The sequence below is a fragment of the Malaclemys terrapin genome, chromosome 14 (genome assembly GCF_027887155.1).
Source record: "Malaclemys terrapin pileata isolate rMalTer1 chromosome 14, rMalTer1.hap1, whole genome shotgun sequence".
Lineage (NCBI taxonomy): Eukaryota > Metazoa > Chordata > Testudines > Emydidae > Malaclemys > Malaclemys terrapin.
The window spans coordinates 2,666,364-2,683,209 of NC_071518.1; the positions used below are offsets into that span (position 1 = coordinate 2,666,364).

At 42.8% G+C, this 16,846-nt stretch overlaps 1 protein-coding gene across 1 annotated transcript in view; it reads right to left on the reverse strand.

The window, feature by feature from the left end:
- NFAT5 (nuclear factor of activated T cells 5) overlaps window positions 1-11,481 on the reverse strand; it is a 154,597-nt gene extending 143,116 nt beyond the window's left edge. Inside the window, exon 1 of the mRNA XM_054048565.1 lies at window positions 11,433-11,481. The gene's annotated coding sequence lies outside the window, so the exon portion shown is untranslated. The remainder of the gene's footprint in view (window positions 1-11,432) is intronic.
- Window positions 11,482-16,846: the final 5,365 nt, after the last annotated feature.

The following is a 16,846-nucleotide window of genomic DNA, read 5'->3' on the forward strand; positions in this document are numbered from 1 at the left end:
ATAAGCATAGCTCAGCTAACCAGTTACTAAAGTTATGTCTACATTGCAAGCAAGGTGTGTGATTCCCAGCTCATGTAGACATACTTGCACTACTCTCATCAAGCAAGCACACTAGAAATAGTAATGTAGCCGCAGTAGCACGTGCAATGGCAACATGGGCGGGCTGCCCTAAGTACTGTACCCATAGGGTCCCGGCAGATCTGTGTTTGGAGCAGCTAGTCTGTGCCTCTGCCTGACTATACTATGATTACAGTGTGAAAAGATGTGTACACTAGCTGGAAATCACACCTCTAGCTCATAGCGTAGACATACACAGTGTGTAGAAATATGGTAAGTTACAGCTCTCCAATGTTTTCATTCTGCAGGCACCTTTGTAAGTGAGAGAATGGAAAAAGTTGGAGAGCCACTAACAATCATTCCCTATTGGTTGTTTTTCTAAGTGTTGAATTCTGATGACAACAGAGATGGGCTTTTCAGACAATAGTTTGAGAACCCTTGACATATTTGAAGGGCAGAAGCATCAAGGAAGGAAAGGAATCATATAGGATGGTCTTGTGGAACATAACTAGATACAAGGGGAAAGAGAAATGGGTACGTTTTCAGGCATAATTTACTAACAATGAGATCAGTATGTGGAATGGTCTCCTTTTTAATTGCTGGTAATGACCCAGAGGCCCCACCCCTGCCCCACCTCTTCCCCGAAGGTCCTGTCCCCTTTTCTGCCTCTTCCCCCAAGGCCCTGCCCCTGTTCCACCTCTTCCCCCAAGGCCCTGCTCCCTTCTCTGCCTCTTCCCACAAGGCTCACTCCTCTCGCCTCCATCCCCATCACTTGCTGGATCGTCTCAAGGAGCCTGCTTGCAAGTAGGAGGCAGCCCCAGTTGAGCAGAGGCTGGCGCAGGTTAATGACCCAGCATCTCCTCCTGCCCCACAGTAAACAGATTTTGGTTCGGGTGTCATTTAGGGTTGCCAGGTCCCCTTTTTGACTGGACTTTCCAGTGAAAAAACGTGCACCTGGCAACCCTAAATGGTACATGGGCACAGAAACCGTAACGGGTAACAATGACGCGTAGCCAGACGGGTAGCAATGCTATGATCTCACAACTAATGGAATCCCATTCTGTGAGACAGTTAAAAGAGCACTGGATAAAACTCCTGAATGCCCATGAACAATCCTACATCACTGGAGGTGTAATCAAGATAGCCTGATGGATGGATCTATTCTCTCTCTCTCTCTCTCTCATGTCTGTGAAATGTGATAATGTCTGTGTGCACCTTCATTTTGGGTTCCTAATACACTAAATCGATGTTACTAACACACAAAAACAACTAATGCGCCAGATACAGAAACAAGAAACTTAAAATTAAGAAATCATGTATTCAGTGTATTATATTTTCTCTTTATTATAATTAAGCACGCATGTTAACAGTTGGATAACAGCAGGTGTGAGTGGGAAGGACACTAAACTAGGATCATGTGGGCAAGTTAGCAAGTGCATGCATAATATGTTAACTCCATTTGCAATCTCTGAGAATACGTAGGTGTTTTATTTTCCAAATGGTGTTTGAAAAGACTGTCAGAAAACTATTAGGCTCTGTCAATGGCTACCCTGTTCCTAGGTCACCACTTCCTGATTTGCAGAGTTGCTGAGGTTGGCAGGAAACTTGTTTTATAGTACAAACTCCTAGCAGCCTCCCTTGAGAAGAGCCTCCAGTGAACATGTGACACAGCCACCAGGCTGTTGCAAAGCATCAGGATTACAATTCAGTGTTTAAAGTATGCTTCTCATTAGCATTGTCATTAAATGATAATCTCTTTATATCCCAGCACTTGACATGGGGAACAGGATTCATAGATTCATAGATTTTAGGACTGGAAGGGACCTCGAGAGGTCATCCAGTCCAGTCCCCTGCCCGCATGGCAGGACCAAATACTGTCTAGACCATCCCTGATAGACATTTATCTAACCTACTCTTAAATATCTCCAGAGATGGAGATTCCACAACCTCTCTAGGCAATTTATTCCAGTGTTTAACCACCCTGACAGTTAGGAACTTTTTCCTAATGTCCAACCTAGACCTCCCTTGCTGCAGTTTAAACCCATTGCTTCTGGTTCTATCCTTAGAGGCTAAGCTGAACAAGTTTTCTCCCTCCTCCTTATGACACCCTTTTAGATACCTGAAAACTGCTATCATGTCCCCTTTCAGCCTTCTCTTTTCCAAACTAAACAAACCCAATTCTTTCAGCCTTCCTTCATAGGTCATGTTCTCTAGACCTTTAATCATTCTTGTTGCTCTTCTCTGGACTCTTTCCAATTTCTCCACATCTTTTTTAAAATGTGGCGCCCAGAACTGGACACAATACTCCAGCTGAGGCCTAACCAGAGCAGAGTAGAGCAGAAGAATGACTTCTCGTGTCTTGCTCACCACACACCTGTTAATACATCCCAGGATCATGTTTTCTTTTTTTGCAACAGCATCACACTGTTGACTCATATTTAGCTTGTGGTCCACTATAACCCCTAGATCCCTTTCTGCCGTACTCCTTCCTAGACAGTCTCTTCCCATTCTGCATGTGTGAAACTGATTTTTCCTTCCTAAGTGGAGCACTTTGCATTTGTCTTTGTTAAACTTCATCCTGTTTAATTCAGACCATTTCTCCGATTTGTCCAGATCGTTTTGAATTATGACCCTGTCCTCCAAAGCAGTTGCAATCCCTCCCAGTTTGGTATCATCCGCAAACTTAATAAGCGTACTTTCTATGCCAATATCTAAGTCGTTGATGAAGATATTGAACAGAGACGGTCCCAAAACAGACCCCTGCGGTACCCCACTCGTTACGCCTTTCCAGCAGGATTGGGAACCATTAATAACAACTCTCTGAGTACGGTTATCCAGCCAGTTATGCACCCACCTTATAGTAGCCCCATCTAAATTGTATTTGCGCAGTTTATCGATAAGAATATCATGTGAGACTGTATCAAATGCCTTACTAAAGTCTAGGTATACCACATCCACAGCTTCTCCCAGGATAATCAACTGGGTTGCGATTCAATGTTAGTTGTTTAGGAGTAGAACCTGGTATTATTAGAATTATGAATAACCTGTTGCATTCCTGAAGCTTAAAAAGGTTTGCATTGATTTAATAAACAGAAAAAGCATGTATGCTGATAGACATGGGTCGTGTATGGAAAAGCTAGCATTAAAAGGGCAATCTGGTAAGAAAACTCTAGGCTGTTTCATACCATCTAAATGTGGACCAGCTAAAGGCCACATGAGCAATTTGCATCCATCTGGATCAAGATGGAGAATTGTATGATTGTACCAGTAATGTACAGAGGCCACAAAGGCAAGCAAAACCCACCTTACCGATTCCAGTGAGCTATATTTTGGCCACCTCTGAGCCAAATAGTTAGGAATTAAACTCAGGTCCACATTTTTCAGAAAACAGCATATGGTATTGTATGCATAAAAAATGTGCTCAATTGCATACCTAATTTATGCATATAATTAATTACATCAACTGCAAGTGCAAATGACAAGTTGTGGTGTGTGTAAATAGTTGTACACACAAATGAGGTGCATAGATGTGCATCTATTTTCTGGACATTTGGATTTTAGCTTCTACATGTTAGTAGATATTGATTAAAGCAAGGCTGAGAGTCAGCCTGCTAGGTTCTTGCCCCAGCTCAGCCACTGTCGGACCACGTGACCTTGGGAAAACTGTTTCATGTTGCTGTGCTTAATTTCCTCCCTCTGTAAAATTAATTGAATTACTTACATAGTTAATAAGGGTGTCAAGAAGTTTAATGTTTCTACACTGCTGAGATCCTCAGGTAAAAGGTGCTGTAAAAGTAGTATTAATGCAAGTGTATTCCTTAATGATATCAGAAGATATTTTTGAATCTGCAATATTTAAAATGTTAGGGTTGTACTTAGTTAAAAGAAACACCTGTTAACTTCCACAGCACAATTTAACAGAGGGTCCTGTGGCACCTTTAAGACTAACAGAAGTACTGGGAGCATAAGCTTTCGAGGGTAAGAACCTCACTTCTTCAGATGCAAGTCACGAAAGCTCCAAATACTTCTGTTAGTCTTAAAGGTGCCACAGGACCCTCTGTTACTTTTTACAGATTCAGACTAACACGGCTACCCCTCTGATACTTAGCACAATTTAGTTATTTTGGTTCTTCACTTTATAAATACATATATATTTTATAATTGGAGCTTTCTACTATCTAGTGAAATGTTAACCCACATGTTGAATATTCCTCTCCTGATACACTTGCATATTGGGTGAGAAATTTCGGAGAGAAATTGTGCAAATCATAAGATCAACAAGTAGGCCTCTGGACCCTGCATAGAAGAAAACAATGAACAAAACTATTCTGAACCTTATGCAGCATGGGGCTTGTGGGCCTTTTGGGATGCCATGCTTACTGGGAGCTACAGAACAACCTCATTGCTTCATTCAAATCAGTGTATTTTCTAAGGTAATCCTTTACACAGAATGAGCTCACACATACAGATACAAACTTTACATCTCAGATATAAAATACACCTTCTGTATTAAGCAGATGTTAGAATTAAAGGATTCAGCAGACCCTAGATTGCTCCAAATTTCATTTTATTTATACTACATTTTACATATTAGTACTTCATTTTTATTAGAATAATCCTTCTTAGTTTTCATTCACTCATGCCTAGGGGGAAGCTCTTCCAGTTCCTAGTACTGAAGGGAAGAGGATACCAGCAATGGTTCCAGTAGAAACATGGAACTATGAGCTTGGGTCTTGGCCAGCAAGTCAAGGAAGATCTACTGTAAGTACCTTTTCCCTTAGACTTTTTAAAACTTTAAGTCTGTGCCTGCTCTGGTACCGATCCAGAGTCTTATGTTTTAAATTTAATGTGGCTACTATGTGATCCATGAGGTCATGGAACTGCCAAGCATCTTCAGAGGGGGAGGACACAGAAGCTACGCCCACAAACTCATAGGATGATACATCTGGATCAGTCTGTATCCATTTATTCCTGTTCAAAAAAAGGAGCTATCTCCTTATCCTCGTCTTCAGAAAGCATATCAGTTTCTACCATCTGAGCTACCAACAGATATGGAAGAACCGGATCTGAGAATTGTTGAGTAACCAGATCCTTAACGGATTAAACTTCACCTCTCCATCCATAAGGAGGTTGATCCAGTAATTGTGGTGGTGGAAGCCAATAGGGACTTGAAGACCAGAGCTGCCAGTCTCTCCAGTAGCGGGGATCTGGAAATATACCATAGGAGGAGCAAAAGTATAAGGAGGCATAACTCAGGACAAATTAGGTCTCTTGATTCTTCCTCCATCATCCGCTGTCCTCCATCTCAGATCCACTATGGATCTCACTGGAGACAGCAGTGGAACCGTGGGGTGAAAAGAAATAAAGGATGAGAAAGATCTGTCCGTAGGAGTCTTAGGAGCAGGCGACATAAAAGGGTCAGGAAAAAAAATTAAAGATCTCCTCTGCTCTTCTCCCCTTTTCAAGTGACAATGAAGCAAACTGTGGAACTGAGGAAGACTCTCTTCCTCATTGCCAGGTTTTGTCAGACAGATCTGAGGAATGTTTAGAGCCGGTCTGCACTTAAAATGCTGCAGCTGAGCTAAGAGGCAGCTCCACCTCCCCGAGAGGCAGTACCTATGTCATTGGGAGGTTGGGGGTTAGCTCAGCTTTACTGTCCCTCAGGGTTGGGGATTTTTCACACCCGTGAGCGACACAGTTATGCTTATCTAATTTCCTCATGTAGATCTGACCGTAGGTGCAGGAAGATGGTCATCAGCCACAACTGTTAACATTCTCTTTGAATCTGAGGAAGGCCCGGATTTCAAAGTCAGAATCGTAGAGGCTAGGTCAGATTCGGACAGATTCAGTAAGTCTGACATGCAGGATCTGGCATTGCTAACAGTCTGTCTTCTCCTTCAACTGCTTCTTCAGAACCAATACAGTCATAATCAATATGGCTTTAGGTTCCTTAGCAGGCCATCGACCCTTTGATATGGTGCCTTCAAAGCTTTGACAGTTTTAGCTAAAGGATCAGAAACTGGAAATGATAAAGAACCCAATGACTTGGAACTCAACCTTGCTAAAAGAAGCCATCAAAGCCAAATCAGGCCTCTTAGTTTTCAGATCCAGTGATCTTTCAGAACCAGCTGATTTAGCAGACAGAGATTCCTTGAGTAGCAGCAATGTCTGTTCTGCCTCTCCTTAATCTGGGAATGAAAGTCCAGCAAATAAAACACCCATACAAAAAGTGTCCTGCTAGGCACTTAGGGCACCTCATTTGTTTATCTGACACCAGGATGACAGCTGGTAATGAAACATATCTCTTAAATCTCAGCTTCTTCTTCTTCTGCAGTTCCACCATAACACATGGAATTGCCTTATGAAAGTTATATTAAACTATCTATAGTCTACTGTACATAAAATACCTTATACTAAAACTATACTAAGAACAACAGGTATAATAAGGCACTATAACTGGAGAAACGCCGGATCTGAAGGACCAGCACAGTTCATTTCCGTCTGGCACAGCAGGTGAAAGGAACTGAGATGGTAGAGAGAGAGAAGCACCCCCTTATATAGTCTTGCCCCTGGAACATTCAAAAACACCAAGGGGAAAGTCAGATGAGGTTCATGTGTGCTCCAACAGGCACTGCTTGCAGAAGGTTCTACTGTTGGGCACCACAACGTGGCAACGTACCCCACAAGTGGGACTATGCAGAGCCACTCAAAGAAGAAGCATGTGTCAGTATTATCTGGCCCATACTGGAACAACTAATATGTCTGGGTTCTATCTTTTTCACCACACGTGGGATTAAAGGAATCAGTGAGAATATATAAGCTTCCTCTATGCTCTGCTCTCAACAGAAATACATGGGTGATAGTCTGTCCATCCCTCCTCTGAAGCAGAACAAGAGAAATTTTGCATTTGACAGGAGGAGGTCTATAGATGGACAGTGCCCCTTCTTGAATAGACAGGTAGTCAGGAGTACTAGCTAGTAGAGGTGATGCTGCTGCAAACATTTCTACTGGTCTGGGAAGCAAATACAACAACATAGCTGTCTTACGAGAGACAGAAAGGTAAGGAGTCTTAGGGCTGATCTGTTAAATCCCCAGACTCCCAAGGGTAAGAGGAAAGACCCTGCCAGTAAGGCTACGTAGGAAGAGAGACGGAGGTGGGATACCTCAAGAGACTACAGCAACTGAAGGAGAACAAGAGCCCTGGGATGTCCCTCTCTGCTACACAAACTGTCCCAATAAGCCTCTCAGTTTTCCCCAGGAAGTTCCTAAACTGACTAGGACAACCCATGGACCTGAGATCTCAGCTAAGGCTCTTCCCCATCTAACTCTCTGGATCAGAAGAGTGTGCAGGCAAGGGTATGACTATATGTTCCGGCAATGGAACACTGGCCACATATGAAGGAGAGGAAGTTGGGATCCTAGAGATCGTCAACAGTAGACAGAGCAAGAGAAGCCCTTGACACCATGGTACCAGGGCAGACAGCTCATCCACACAGTCTGTGGACTAACTGGGATGTTTTTTCTTCTGGGAAGGAGCCATAGGTGGTGGGTGAACCACTGGCTCGGGGAGGCTATCCTGCCCCCCGTCCTTTCCATCCAAGGCAGCCCCGCCCCTTCCGCACCCACTGGAACCCAGCTTCCACCACCCCCACCACCCTATGGCCACTGGCCTCTGCCCCAAGCTAGCGCCCCCAGCCCCAGAGAGACAGAAGGCCGGGCAGCACGGCCGCAGCCCTTCCTCCCCCCTCCCCCGCCCCGGAGTGCCAGGAGGCCAGGAAGTGCGACCTCAGCCCCACCACGGGCCAGCCCCAGAGCACCGGGAGGTCCGGCAGTGTGGCCCCAGCCCCCACCCTTGGAGCACCGTGAGGCCCAGCAACGCAGCCCCCTGGCGTGCCAAGAAGCCTGGCCCCTGCCTCCCCAGCCCTGGAGCACCGGGAGGACAGGCTTCACCATTCTTTATCCAAATGTATCAAGAGACAGGGTACAAATTTCTTCATATAATTCATGTGAACATTTCAAAATTCATATAATTGCTGTCTACATCAATAAGCAATACTTTCTTTTGCTGCTAACTCAGACAGGTCCAAATACACTGCTCCTCCAGTTTTGTAACATCATGCACTTGGTAATCACTACAGGCCTCAAGTACCAAAGTCTTGCGGAGGAGTTAAACCCAGGGTAGTAGGTACATAACCTATAGGGTGTTATTTGTAGCTGAGGTTTGGTTGCTGAAGCCAAGCACTATTTTCACTCCCATGTCCATCTCTCTGCTTAGCTGCCTGACTCTTAGACAGTCCCATAGCATATGCAGCCAGGTTCCTTTTTCTTTATTGCAGCACCAACAAACATTCGAGGACAAGACCCATTTCTTCCATAATCTCTGTGGCATCCAAGACATTTTGAATAGAATTTTTTGTTGTATCAGGCACAGCCCAAGATCCACAGAAGCATCTGTAACATGCCCTGCCATTGGGGCTGTCTTAAGGGCTGTGATAACTCTCCATATTTTCACAAAGAACTCCAGATCAATAGAGTTACTCTTCATTAATAAAGCATACCGAGTAGACATGGCTCTGGGAACTTGATGAAGCATTTCCAAGATTCCCAGTAGCTGCTGGGCCTCAGCCAGTCCTAGGGCATCTGGACCAAACTGATATATTAGTAAGCGTTTAGTTGTAAATAGTGGTAGGCAGGTCATATTGTTGCTTTAGTATTAGAAAAGAGACAAATCCCTGACTAATTGGAAACTCCATATGATGTTTTTCAGTTCTTCCAAATTATAGTTTCCCCCTCCTCTCAATTTGCAAGTCTGGGTTACCCCAGATAGATGCTGTTCCATGACAGCAAGGATGAATTTGGTACCTCCTAACTGGGATGCCCAGACCCTTCACGTGACCACTACTGTGTAGGACCTTCATTTTTCCTCCATTGGACAAGAGGAACTGAGCAGATCCCCAGGGGCAATTGGATGCATTTATATCCATTCAATTTCTACCTACATAGATTGTTAGCATGCTGGAACCAATTTGACATCTGGGACACGATGAAAGCATAATAATAATTTTGTAGGTCTGGGAGCCTCCTCCCACCTCCCTTGGCTACAGGGAGTTGTAGTTTTCTAAGTGATAATCATGGTGATTGAGCAGGGCCCACAGAAAGGCTCTAATAATGTTATTCAATGTTTTGAAATAACATGGAGGGACATATGTAGGTATGCCACTCAGAATATAAACGGCCCTAGCCCGACCCTTTTAGAACCTCAGCTCTGTGGTTAAAGGGCATTGTGCAGCTCCAGTGGACTGTGCTTTCCAGAAACTAACCAAAGCTCAGCGGTAATGTGTGTACATCCCACAAGTGGGACTGTGTAGAGACCTGGTCCCAAAAGACCCTCCCTTTGTCTAAACTGAGGCCTGGCCAATGTCCCTTCCAGAGCCCCTTAGCATTATTCCTCATATTAGCCTTGTGGCCTTCATAGGTGTTCCCTACTGCCACCAGCCCAGGATGGATATTGCTCAACTATTTCAGTTGGTCTCTCCTTCACAGGAGAGCAGTGTTGTTTTGAAATCTGTAAGTAGACTGAAGTATATTTGACCAACCCCCAACCACCTCTTTTCTCGTGCAGCTGCAGAGGAACCCCACCTCAATAGGGAAGGGCCCAAATTTCACCATTATTTTAAAATAAAACACATACACAAAGGAGGCCATAGGTACACCACCTTTATTTTAGAGAGTTTTTGGAGAAAGCTGAGACGGAGCATTGTTATAGCTGATTCATTAGCTGGCCGAGCTGTTAATTTGTTCCTGTTTGAATGTTTGCTTTTTAGCTCTTGTCGGTATATTTTGCTGTTGTAAAATTGAATATTGGGATTCTTAAAGCTATACCATATATACAACTGTCACAATTAATGTTTCCTTTAATCGCTTTAGTTTATTCCAGTCTTATCAAAACCTCTTGTGCGAATATACAAACGACCCTTACAGATAGAAACCTGACTTTTGAAAGGCAAGTGCTTCAAGTTAGCACATAATCAAGCCATTTTATTTTCATGCAGCTTCCATACGTTTCAGAGGAAGTTATGGGTGTGGTCACTTCTGCTGAGGTTGCTAAAGATGGACTCAACTGCCTAATTTAGGAACCGAAGTTTGAAAAATTTGGCGATGGTATTTTTTTCCTCGTTGAACGTACAGCTCCAACCTTTTTTTAAACTTTGGCCTTAATATATATATATATTGGCTTAATTTTCTCAAGATGCGCTAACCTAAGTGAGGCTAATGTACGTATTTGCATTATGGGGTATTAGAGGTTTAGCTTTATAAGCAAGATAATCAAATTAACCCCCCAAATCTGTCTTTATTAGAAATGAGGGGACATTAACTTTTGACATAGTGCAGTGAAACCTGCATAGGAGACTACCGTTATTAGGCATCCCCTGTCTTAAAAGACTATGCCAAAATATCCACAGATATACGGAGTACACCTCTGCCCCCTCCCCTCTTACTAAGCTGCCTCCGGGAAGCAAGCAACTTTTTGCCAGATACCTGAAGTCACTTAAGATATATTTCACTATACATCAAATGAGAAAATAAGACATGTTACCTTCTGAGGCTATGAAGTACTTTGAGAAAATAATCTTAGCACATTTATTAAATGAATGTAAAAGTTTCTGATCAAACATGTTCTTCTGTAAATTCAGACTTCCAGGGAAAATTGTTGACTATTGTTAATTGCTGGGTTCCTTTTATAAAGGAGGAAATAATTAAAAAAAAAATCACCTGGAAAAGAGCAGTTGTGACAAATCTTAGAACAGTATTTCAGGGCCCCCTCATTAATCAAAGGAAATCCAGAGTTAGTGAATTTAATTATTATTATTTCCCCTGTCTATATAATACAATGCTGATTGTCTTGTGATGAAGAGGTCAATGATTTTTTTTTTATCATTCCAAAATAAAATAACTGTTTTCTTCTCAATCATGTTCTCAAACTCTTTATAAATTGGATCCAGCTATTAACAATATTTGCCAACTTGAAGAGAGACTCAGATGTTCATTTTAGAACATTTTGAGGGGTTTTTAGCTTCCTTTTTGCAGCTTTAGAAGCAATACAGATGTTTAGCATACGCAGTCTTATAGAACTCTAAAACAGCTACACAAACGTGGAGCTCAGCCTCTGGTGCCTCCCCAGACCTTCATGCATACACAGCTCTCATGGGTGGGATAAAGCCATTACAACTATACAGCCACCTAGCCGTTAAATAATAATGTCCTGAAATAAGCTTTTGAATGATTTTTCACCTATTGAATACTTTTATTGTAGTGTTTGGCTCCTACCAGCTCTCTGATCAGGTATGTAGACGTTAGCTGTCCTGGTCACTTACCTCCAGCAGGAATGGCAGGTGTGTGGGTTCCTCTGGAGAGAAAACTCCATGGATAAACCGGCCGAGGAGCTGCACAAAGGACCCTCTCGTCCCCCAAGAGTGAACGCATCACTTCCAGTGAGTCAGCCAGGTTCTGCCATAGGGAGCTGTGAGACTCTCCAGGTTTCCACTCTGCTTGGGGGCAGTTTGGCTCCAGCATGCCAGAGTTCACAATTCAGCCAAAGCTCTCAATTCACTGCAGAACAAGCTCAGCAGGGAAATTCCTTTGGGGCTGTCACAGCCTAAATGCTACTGAGGCTGTTCCTGGGTAGAATCTTTAACTGTTTGCCACAATCTTCTTTTCCATCAGTCAGCCCAGTATGTAGTCCTAATGGTCACCGCTGAACAATCCCTGTGACGTCCCACGCTTCACACTAGGGATAACAGCTAGCATCAGCGGCTGATTCAAGAGATTTCCTGTGTTCAGCCGTGTGAACCTGACTGGCAAGTCAGAGCTGTAGCTGTTCCAAGTTAAACATTTTGGCCCTTCTGCCTCATCCTCTCTAAAAATTAACTCCTTACAAAACAGTGGTGGTGCCAGGAAAGCTTCAGTATCACCATCTGTCAGCCGGAGAAAAAAGCCCACTAGCTTCAGCTGCAGAAGCTGCACTGGGAGAGAGACTGTTTGTTCTACCAGGGTAGAGGTATTTATTGCTGCTCTACTTATTGCAGCTGTTATTGGGCGCTGATAAGCTCTGATCTTCCCCACTGCTACTGGACTAGCTGTGTGCCAGAACACTGCCACAGTGCCTGCGGAGATAGGCAGGCCTAGGAATCCTAAGCCTAATTCACGGGTGGTGGTCATACCCTCCCAACACTCTTGCACCATTCTCTAGAGCACCCCCTGCTGGGAGAACTAGAGTAAAATATTCTGCTGTTAATATTCATTAGCACACCATGTAAAAAGAAGAAAAGGAGTACTTGTGGCACCTTAGAGACTAACAAATTTATTAGTCTCTAAGGTGCCACAAGTACTCCTGTTCTTCTTTTTGCGGATACAGACTAACACGGCTGTTACTCTGACACCATGTAAAGAACATCAGATTTACTTTATTGATTTAGATCGGATCTTTTGTATCCCTCCAAATGCTTTACAAAATTATAGGCTTAGAATACAGTATATGCATCACCGCAACTTCCCCACCACTTGAAAGGCAGCCACTTCCCGTCTGGAATACAGCAGCCATTAGAACCAATTTGTTGTGGGAAATGAAGAATATCACGTCCAGCCACAGCAGAGAGGGAATTTCATTAACAAAGTTGAAATTTGGCCTGGACATTAAGGGCCCCAGTTCTTGTTCTCGAACCCGAATCACATGGCTGTAGCTCCCATTGACTTTGTTGGGAGAAGCACCTGTGTAGCTGGAGGGGGTGGATTTGGCTTTAAGACCAACAATCCCACTCTTGCAAAAAATTGCTGTGGGATCTCTGAAAGTCACAGGGGGTGGGGGCTGGACCTCAGTTTTAAGGCTCATCTAGAAGAATGTTCCTGCATCATAACAGAAGGAAGAACTTTCCTCCCCCTATTGGAGTCACCAAGGCTACCTACTGCACCACTTGGAGTTTCCTTGATGATCTTCCAGACAAGCACTGACCAGTTGAATACTGCTTAGCCAGATATCTAACAAAAACCGTCTGTGGTGCCCTAGCTGGAGGTTATTTAATAAGGCACTGTCACCATAGTGTGAACCACATCTTAATAAAGAGTGTCTCATGGAAAACAGCTCCCATTCACAAATGAGTAACATCCTTGTGGCAGTTTCAGCAGGATTTTAAGTTGACTTTAATGCCATGAGGGTTTTGTCCTCATTGGATAAAATGAACCACACTCTTCCCCTTCCCCCTATTCTATTTCAGCTGGAAACCAGGAGAGTCAATACCATGTGACCAACCAATGTCCCCAGACCAGCAGCAAGAGCTGCCTGGAGTGCAGTTTGGAAATTGCTGCAAGCAGGGATCAATGCTAGACATATTTTGAATCGATAGAAGGGAAGATGCTGCCTCCAAAGGATATGGAAAGCAGGATGGGCACATAGCCAGGATTTGGTCAAAACAATGGCATTAGGGATTCTGGCCAGAATGGCTTGATGCTGCATGTTGAGGTGGAAAGAGAGAGATTGCATGGCAACTTACAACTTTGTTTTAAACTTATTTGCTCTTACAGTTAGCACTTGCTGCAGGGCACTATGTAGCATTTAACATAAAAACAGCGTTCAGAGAAGAATGAATATAAAATTAATGTATTTACTGAGCAGCAGGGAATACAATTGGGATTTAGATTAGATCATTCATAAGAGGACAACGCAGGGACGTTTAGATAGATGGAGCAGCCATAATGCACTTAGTACTACAGATAGCCTTGGCTGTTTGTATTGTGTACCTCTTATGATGAAAAACAAAGAGAGTCCCCTCCTCCTATTTGAAATGTATCCCAGCATTTTTCTAGTTGACTAATACATTGTAGCTCAGTGGATCACAACCAGGGGAACGCAAACTCCTGGGGGTACGTAGAGGTCTTCCAGGGGGTAAATCAACTCATCTAGATATTTGCCTAGTTATACAACAGGCTACATAAAAAGCATTAGTAAAGTCAGTACAAATTAAAATAACAATGACTTGTTTATACTGCTTTATATACTATACACTGAATTGTAAGTATTAATATTCCGATTTCTTGTATAATTATATGGTAAAATTAGAGAGTAAGCAATTTTTCAGTACTAGTGTGCTGTGACACCTTTGTATTTTTATGTCTGATTTTGCAAGCAAGTAGCTTTTAAGTGAGGTGAAACTTGGGATACACAAGACAAATCAGACTGCTGAAAGCGGTACAGTAGTCTGGAAAGGTTGAGAGCCACTGGTGTAGCTGACTGCCTGGTCTGCAGAATATAGTTTGAGTGGTTAGATCGAATTCTTCTGGGTTCTCTTTTTATCAGCGCTGGACTGACTTGCTGCGTGCTCTTGGGCAATAACTTCAGTTCCTGTAGGGGTAAGAGGCTCTTACAGCAAATGTCAACACTGTTAGTTTCAGGCTTTGGTGTCCCGATTCATAACCTATTTGAGTCCATTCAAAGACTGCCATTTATTTTAGTGGGTTTTGGATCATGGTCTTAGTGAACTCAAACTCACAGCAAGATACTGTCTACCATGGAAATAACCTATTAAGAATAAGGGGGATGCTTATAACTTTTTCTTCCAGTAAAAAGCAGATCTAGGATGCCCTCTACTCTGACTGGATTCTCTGCTTTCTGGATCACACAGCTGTCTTCTCGTAACTCAGGAACCTCTTTCACAATACATATTTGGCTGAATGGTATCCCCCATTTAACAGCTGTCTTAAATTCCCCTGCAAGTACAGGAACTACTGACTTCAGTTCAAGTTATGGCCAGGTGTTTTGTTTTTTTATTTGTTTCCCCCCTCCCCATTTTCTTTCATGCAGATGTCCCCTTTAATGTCTTCCTCCTATTTTTCTTCTCTTCTTAACCCAAGAGTCTCACAAACATACTCACTCTTCAATTAGTAGCTTGGTGGTTTTGTTGAATCACTTAATAGCTCCTCTACTGTATCCTCTTGGCATTTTAATTTAGTAGCATTTTCCATTTTTTGAAATCACTGCACAAACTAATAATTTTCATATACAGCTTGTTTATTGCAGTTTAGAGACTAGCCTTCTGCAGCATGAGAAATATGGTGGAATGATTCTGTTATGTTCACTAGGTCACAATCCCCATCTCTCAGTGTCACTTCTAGTTTGATCTGCTTGCTTCCCACATTCCTTGTATTTGGGTAGAAAGAGTTCAGTTCATGTTTGTTACAGAAAATCTGCCTCGGCTTTATATTGTATTAGATTGAGTTACTCAACAATGCTGCCTCCATATCGTGAGTTTAGAGCTTGCCTAGGAACACTTCTTTCACTGAATACGTTTTGTCCAGCATTTAGGGCAGACTAGAAAGGTCCACTTCTGTGGCTTGGTCACTTTTGTCTTACAGTGTTTCCCCTGTCCCCTTTACTCAGCCAGCATCAGCACAGCCCTCTGCTTGTCAGCTCTTGCCTAAGTCTTCACTTTTTTCCCAGCTGTGCTTATTCTGGGGATACTCTCTCCCTGAATTGAGCTGTGAGGCTACTTCCATCTCCTCCGTAAACCCTTCATAATAGGGATTCTCTTTTGTGTGTTTGTACTTAATGCAATGGGGCCTTTGGGAGCAACCATCATGCACGTTTACTGCAACTACCACAACAAACTACACAAAATCAGCCCAATTTTAGGAGCTGGACTAGTTAGCAGTTGGAGAAAGCATGTGTTATTCATATATGTAATTACCAAAAATAGTACAAGTGTACTTATATCTGTAAAACTGCATATGTTTCATGGCTCCCTCTCCCCCATCTATCTTTAGCTTTTCTTCACTGCCAAAAAACCCCACGTTTAATTATGGGATAATTAACAAATGCTAACTATGCCACTGTAAAATCCTAGTGGAGACAGGCAGTATCCTTTTAGTGTGAGGCCTGTGGTAGACCTCGCCTAGCTCCCTCACAGTAAAAACTAAGGTGCCTTCTCTCCACTAGGATTTTACAGCAAGATTGTACATGTGTGTTCTCACTGTAAAAAATAAATACATAAAAAAAAAATCACCCTACTTTTGCAATGCAGACAAAGCCTTCGACGAGGAGGTCTTTGGGACAATCCCTGTCCCAGCTTTGTTTGTACACCACTAGCACAGCAGGGGCCCTGCTGAGAGCTCCATTTGTTACTGGAGTAAACGAAGGTCCCATTAGAGAAGACAAGAGGCTGTACTTAGTTTCATATTAGTAGTAGTAAATAACATCCCCTATATGACATCTCTCAGGTTTGTTTGAATAACTGATTTGATCCTTCAACATTTCACTTCCTGAACAAACCAACTGAAGTTTAGAAGAATTATGCAAAAGAAATGAATAGGTACCCAACCGCCTGACAGTCCCGCTATTACAATAAAAACATGGTTCAGATTGTTCCAGTGTAGCTTAGAATGAGAATGTATAAAGGAAAGCTTAAGAGCTGCTATTACTATGTGGAATCAACATACATCCCAGAAAGGAGCAACTCTGAGAAGTGGGAAGGTAAGATGGTGGTTAACAGCGTAACAATCTCAGACAATCATTTAGAGCGAATTACAAATTAGGCAGTTGCAACAGAGAAAGATCATGGTTCCAAAGAAACTTGGCACCATTTTCAGCAAGAATTCTCTCTCTAGGAGACTGAGTTAACTCACTATGGTTAGACCTTGCAAAGTCTTTTAGTGCATAGATAAAGTAACGTATTACAATGTTTAATAACTTGTTTAATGTAGGTCATTGTGGCATTAAATTATATTATACAAGGAAACACTG